Below are 8075 nucleotides of genomic sequence, written 5' to 3' on the forward strand. Positions count from 1 at the left end.
CTTTGATAAGCCTGGCGTTATCGCTATTGGCAATAACAGGAACATTGAATACCTAGAGAGAGAGAGAGAGAGAGAGAGAGAGAGAGAGAGAGAGAGAGAGAGAAAGAGAGGGGTCGTAGCACATAAAAGAGAGAGAAGGGATATAGCACAGAGAGAGAGAGAGAGAGAGAGAGAGAGAGAGAGAGAGAGAGAGAGAGAGAGAGAGAGAGAGAGAGAGAGGATATCAAAATACAAGAGAAAGAGAGGACATCATAGCACAGAAGAGAGAGAGAGAGAGAGAGAGAGAGAGAGAGGATATCAAAATACAAGAGAAAGAGAGGACATCATAGCACAGAAAAAGAGAGAGAGAGAGAGAGAGAGAGAGAGAGAGAGAGAGAGAGAGAGAGAGAGAGAGATCGTAGCATAGAATAAACAATAAGATACCGACTCCCTATGGCATTCCTTCTTTTCCCCAAAGAGCTATTCTCGCAATTTCCCATTCCTTGGCAAGGGAGGTGTTGCTGGGGAAGACGGAAGACGATCAGAGGAAGGAGATCAAAGGAAGCCGAAAGTTGTTTGTTACATTTGTGTATATTTTATATGAAAAAAAAAATAAATAAAAAATAAAAAAAAAATAAAAAATATTGAAAAAAAAAAAAAATTCTTGGAATACTCTTTTGACCAGGAATGCAATATATAAAATATGAATATCGTGTACTTATATAAAAAATTCCACATATATAATAATTTTTAAAATAGTCTAAACAGAAAAGGCAAAACAAAACAAAATATTTGAGTACCAACAATTGACATTTTTCATATATAGGAAATCTAATTTCTGTCCTGACAACAACAACAACAACAACACCGAATATATTTGAATACCAGCAACTGCCATTTTTATATATGGGAAATCTTATTCTTTCCTCCTGACAACAACAACAACAACAACAAAACAACGAATATATTTGAATACTAACACTTGCCATTTTTCATATATAGAAAATTGTTGTCTTTCCTCCTAACAACAACAACAACGAATATATTTGGATACCAACAATTTATATTTTCCATTTATGGAAAATCTTATCGTTCCCTCCTAACTATATAATAAATATAATTTAAGTAATAAAAGCAAAAGAATGAAGGGAAACGCATATAATTCCACAAAATTAAAATCTGGACATTATAGCATCTAGGAAAATGTAAACGAAAACCAATAAACAAAAATATATGACTATTTTACAAAATAAAAATGAATAAAAATACACTAAACATAAATGAACATGAACCCCTAAAAACAACCATATACGGAAAATCTTATCACTTCCTCCTAACCATATATTAAAAATAATTTACAAAATAAAAACAAATGAAGGAAGAGAAACCCATTAAAGTCCATATAAAAATGGAATAGGTAAACACAAACAATACCAAGGTCATGCTTAGAAACCAAATCCTCATATGACTGCAGTTTACAAAATAAAAAAACAAAAAATCAATGAAAATAAACTAAACATACCATCAACATGAAAAAAAAAAAACGACCACTTCAAGAAAAGTAGGCATGTCGTAAAAGACCACAGATGGTCGGTCGTCTGAATGCCATCAGAAGAAGCGAGGTCACGGCAAGCTGGTCCTCTACTCACGATTCCTAAATACAGATGGATTCATTATGGGGATACTTTCTCATAGGGAACACTTATATAATCCCCCCCCCCCCTCTCTCTCTCTCTCTCTCTCTCCTCTCTCTCTCTCTCTCTCTCTCTCTCTCTCTCTCTCTCTCTCTCTCTCTATATATATATATATATATATATATACACACACACACATATATATATACATACATATATATGTATACATATTATATAATATATATACATATATATATATATATATATATATATATATATATATATATATATATATATATATATATGTATGTATATATGTCCATACGCATATATATAATATATATGTATATATATATATATATATATATATATATATATATATATATATATATATATGAATATATCTGTGTGTGTGTGCACACGTATATATGTGTCTGACAAGTTAATTCACAGAACCTGAATATAAAATACATAGACCATCTGTACTAAAGCAACGTTGCACATCAAATTTATGCAGTGAGAGAGAGAGAGAGAGAGAGAGAGAGAGAGAGAGAGAGAGAGAGAGAGAGAGAGAGAGAGAGAGACTATGACCAGATGTTCCGTTTTCTATGAGCAAACTTGCTAATAGCAAACACGGAAAAAATGTTGGTGGCTAATCCGATCTTCACGTGCAAGAAACGCATTCTCTCTCTCTCTCTCTCTCTCTCTCTCTCTCTCTCTCTCTCTCTCTCTCTCATTTCAGGCTCACTGCCTAGATACCAAGCGTGGTTTCCGAGTCCTTGACTTACATCTGTGTCCATTGTGTTTTCAGGCCTCTGAAAACAAGAATCTTCTATCCATTTGACTCCTAAATTTATGTGAAATTTTGTCAATCTATATTTTCCAAATTTTCAGCAACCAATTCTAAGAACGGTTAACGAGCCAAAAATTCATAATTCAGTAATTTGAATTATGTGGGATGCCAAAGTCTTCTGTCTTTATTATACAAAAACTAAAAAAATATCATCATTATTTGTAGTAGTAGTAGTAGTAGTAGTAATAGTAATAGTAGTAGTAGTAGTAGTAGTAGTAGTAGTACAAGACAAGGCAAGGGTCCAAAAGCCAGGGGAAGCTCCTAGAGATTAAAATGAACAGATGTAACAGAATAAATCAACAACATTTTTATCTGTAGAAGCATGCCATGGTTACTGGACTCTTGACTTGGCTTGTGCTGCTACTACTACTACTACTACTACTACTACTACTACTACTACTACTACTACTACTACTACTACTACTACTACTGTTAATATGCATAATGATATTTTTTTTTAAAGTTCTTGTATAATAAATGGGTGAAGGCCGTGACATCCCCTATAAATATTCTTATCAAAGTATGAATTTTTGGTGCTCTAAGGGTGGATAAAAGTAGCAGCCGAAGCAGCAATTCTGTTTGATTCAATAATAAAGATAATCATAATAATAATGATAATAATAATAATAATAATAATAATAATAATAATAATAATAATAGTAATAATAATAATCATAATAATAATATGATGATGATAGTGACGAAGAAAAAAAATAAAAAGATCACATATGAAATGCACTCTATAGTAAAACACAAATTAAACAACAAATGAAATCAAACAAGAATTTTTAGGTAATTATTATTATCTCCGCACGCGAATTTGCAAGGAGGTTATGTTTCGCCCCTGCTTGTGAGTTGGTAATTTGTGTGTGTTTGTGAACAGCTTCCTGGCCAAAATTTTAATTGTAAAGTAATGAAACTTGCAGGGATTACCTGTTATGTAAAAAGCTGCAAATGATTAAATTTTAGAAGATCAAGGTCAAAGGTCAAGGTCACGGTCAAGCAAAAGGTCTGGAAATAAGCTGCCGCGGCAGAGGTCTGCGCTTTATTGAGTGCCCCTCTAGCTGGTAAGAAAAAAAAAAACAAGGTAATACCGTCTTTATAATTTCTGAAATTTTATTTGTTCTCACTACTTATATGGGGAAACAGAACCTCTCTGAACCCTAAATAAAAACAAAGAATTGAACCATAAAGCCGACGACTTCTAATTCATGATCTCAAATTAATCTCAGACTCGAATTAAATTACGAATTGATCGTCCGTGGAGATTCATATATTGTGTATCGAACTTCCAACGGGAACAAGACCTCTCAGTGGCTCCTGGATGGGAATATAGACCCTTATTCCCCTTCAGCGCGAGGACCAGGGACGTCTAAAGGTCCTCCTCAGCGTGGGCGGTCTGAAGGACAAAAACGATCACGGGCGGAGGAAGCCGTAGGGCTTCCTTAGGAGGAAAATGCCTAAAGTCCCTCAAGTTAGTATGTGTTACACAGCATTTCTTAAACTCAAGAGAAAATCCTACTAATATAAAAGAAAAAAGAAATTATTTTGGTCATTAACACAAATGGATTAAAAAATGACGATTTTCCAATTAAAACACTAAGTGTTAAAATAAATCTCCCCTGTATAATAAAGAGAAAGTGTCTGGATAGGAGATGATGATGATGATGATAATAATAATAATAAGCAACATATACAGTTGTACTCTAACAATCACTGCGCATCATTGGCCATCGATAAAAGCATTACTCGAAAAGTTCTTTGCTTTCAAGCAAGAAAATCTACTGTGCAAGCCAAGAGCACAAGCATCCCATATTTGGTTTATAAAACACACACGCACGCACACGTATCAAAGGATTAGTCACTGCAACTCGGTATCATTAACTATAGGATCCTGCAATGAAAATCTGTTAGCTATCGGCTAGTCCCCGGCCTTCCAAACTACTAGTCAATCCCCAAGAAGAACCAGCAGGCCATATAAGGCAGGTAGTCACCAGCATCTCAGTCTCTTTTATTTCTATCAACAAACCCCTTCCAAAATACTACAGTTCTCTTGCTTGAGGGTACACTCGGGCATACTATTCTATCATATCTTTCTTCCTCTTGTTTTTCAAGTTAAAATTGTTTATATACGAAAGATCTATTTTAATGTTGTTACTATTCCTTAAATATTTTATTCTAAATGTTAATTATCAACTTGTCATTTCCTTATTTTCTTTCCTCACTGGGCCATTCTTTCCCTGTTGGAGCCCTTGGCCTTAGCACCCAGCTTTTCCAACCAGGGTTGTAGCTTAGCAAGTAATAATAATAATAATAATAATAATAATAATAATAATAATAATAATCAGTCCCCAATAATCAGCAGGCCATATAAGGCCGGACGTCACCAGCATCAGTCTCTTGCCATATAAGGTCACCAGCATCTCAAGTCTATTTTATTTCTATCAACAACCACCTAATCGCGAGGAACTGGCGCCTGGATCAAACCGATCGCCTTGGCGGTACTTTGTGCAAAATTACAGAAGCGATAATTAAAAGTAATTAAAGTCTAGACAACAGCTAGATCAACCGCAATTATTCGACGATTAAATAATCCGAACAGAGGTTTCAAGGTCAATTCTCGGCGATTGAAGTGATGGTTATATCCCTCCTGGATGTGTTTTAATAGATTTTCTTAAAGTGCATTTTGCTAAACGTGTGTAGGTGTGTGTATATATATATATATATATATATATATATATTATATATATATATATATACATACACACACATATATATAATATATATATATACACACACATATATATACACACACACACACATATATATATATATATATATATATACACATACATATATACATACGTACATACGTATATATATATATATATATATATATATATATATATATATATATATACACACATACATATATATATACACACACACACACACACATATATATATATATATATATATATATATATATATATATACACACACTCAGAATAGTTGCTCACCGGAACGTCAGCCAGGCAAGCCCAACGTGCCTCTGCCGAACCACAGCAGTGGCCTCCCCAGTGGTACAGGGCTGGGATCGATCTGCTGTCATACGAATGCTAAGCAAACAATCTGCCACTGTAATAGCCAGGTAAGCAGAGATGCATAAACAATAAAACGCGTATTACACCCATAAACACGGCAGATAAGCAGAGATACGCAAATTAAAACACGTATTTGTAAGTACTGAAATTTCATAATGACAATTTAATTACATAACATAAATGAACACGAATTATTATCGAGAATACACACACACACACACATATATACGAGAATATATATATATATATATATATATATATATATATATATATATATATATATATATATATATAAGTATATATATATAAGTATATATATATATATATATATATATATAAATTGAATATCTAAAAACAGATCAATTGAATAAATTCACAAAGATTCTCTAGATACAAAACAACAGATAATTAACTATATAATTACAAGACATGAGGAACAGAAAAAAATAATAATGAAGGGTATATACAATAAAAAAAAACTTGATAATATCGCATAATCCATCAACAAGAGAAAAAAATCTTATAATAAGGGGTACACGAAAGCAACAAATAAATTATTACACAAGAGCTTCAACTCCTAAAGTATGATGAAAAGGTCCACACCTTGGCGGGGCTCGCTGTTTTTTTGAAGAGAGACTTCCTAATCGGGCCAAAAGGAACCGCCTTGTTATTACTATAGCCAAAGTGGCACTTCCGTAATGTATATCGTTCCAATTAAATCCTCCGTAAAATACGCCGTTCTAATTAAATATCCTGATTTATCAATTAAAAGCATGAGACTCCCATAAGCTGAGAAGATTGGTAAGTGCATGGGAAAATAATCTTGATTGGGAGATTCGATGGAAATGATGATGATGATGATGAATGATGAATAATAATAACAACAATAATAATAATAATAATAATAATAATAATAATAATAATAATAATAACAACAATAATAATGATAAATCCCCTGAGAAGATTTGCAAGTGCCTAGGAAAATAATCTTCATTGGGAGATTCGATGGAAAGGATAATAATAATAATAATAATAATAATAATAATAATAATAATAATAATAATAATAATATAACCACTAATAATAATTAGGATAATAATAATCATAATAATATTACTTAAAATAATAATAATAATAATAATAATAATAATTTAATAATAATAAATGCACTGACAAGACGAGCAAGTTCCTGGGAAAATAATCTCCATTGGGAGATTTGAGGGAAAAATATAATTAAAAAATGATAATTAAAAATCCCCTAGTTTATTAACTAAAGGTATGGTACCCCCAGAAGTGGGGCAAGTAACTAGGAAAATAATCTAAAAAAATTAAAAATAGTCACTATGTATTTTATGCCAATTCAATGGGGGGGGGAATAATTTTGTATTTTATGCAATTTTTAAAATTCAATTAACTAAAAGCATGATACTCTCAGAAGCTGGGCAAGTGCTTAGGAAAATAATCTTCATTTGGAAAACTGAAGAAAAAAATAATCACTATTTTATGCCAATTCAATGGGGAAAAAATCAGGCAAAATCATCGGGTATTTTAAGCCATTTTTTTTTTTCAATTCAAGGACATTGACCCTCTTGTTTTGGTTAATCTGAGCGCTCTCTAAATATCAATTCTCAAAATTATTGTCTTGCCACTGACACAACACTAAATGATGATACAGTATCATATATGATAGAGAGAGAGTTTCAAGGAGTTCCAAGGATTTTGGATGTCTCAAAGACTTTTTTTTTTAGTCCATCCGCGGAGACTCCATTTGCTCTTTGGTAGAGCGAATTAGTTTAAACGTTTAGTTTTTATGATCTTGTCTAACTTATTCTTGAATTCGTTTACCGTATTACTGTTCACTACATCCGCTGGAAGTCTTCCATGAGAGAGAGAGAGAGAGAGAGAGAGAGAGAGAGAGAGAGAGAGAGAGAGATAAGACTAACCCAAAAGCAAGATGACTCACCCAGGGAAAGATAATATGCCTAATAGGACGCAAAAGCAAGATCTGTACAACAGATAAGTCCAAGATTAAGGAGAGGGTGAAATGCTCTTGTAGGACTTGGTAGGACTCGCCATTCATTACAGGAACGTGATCTTTTCCTTTTAAATCATTGGTGTTAAGTTTTTTTTTTTTTTAACCATATTCCTTAAATTCAGGTCCGTTCTGATGGGTGTTATGGGATGTTTGTTTAAGCTTATTACTGGATGATGATGATGATGATGATAATAATAATAATAATAATAATAATTATAATAATAATAATAATAATGATAATAATAACAATAGCAATTATAATAATAATAATAATAATAATAATATCACAGCATATCATGATGACTTTTACAATCGCTGTTATTGGTATTAAGGTTATTACTAATATCTTTTAACCATATATACATCTTTTGCTAATCCAACTCTCTATTGCTACCTGAAAAACTACAGTTTGTCTAATTCAATGCTTAGGTCAGTAAAAGCATATATGAGATTTAACGTAGTGTCCGTAA

This window comes from Palaemon carinicauda, chromosome 7, assembly GCF_036898095.1.
Source record: "Palaemon carinicauda isolate YSFRI2023 chromosome 7, ASM3689809v2, whole genome shotgun sequence".
In the NCBI taxonomy this organism is placed as follows: Eukaryota; Metazoa; Arthropoda; class Malacostraca; order Decapoda; family Palaemonidae; genus Palaemon; species Palaemon carinicauda.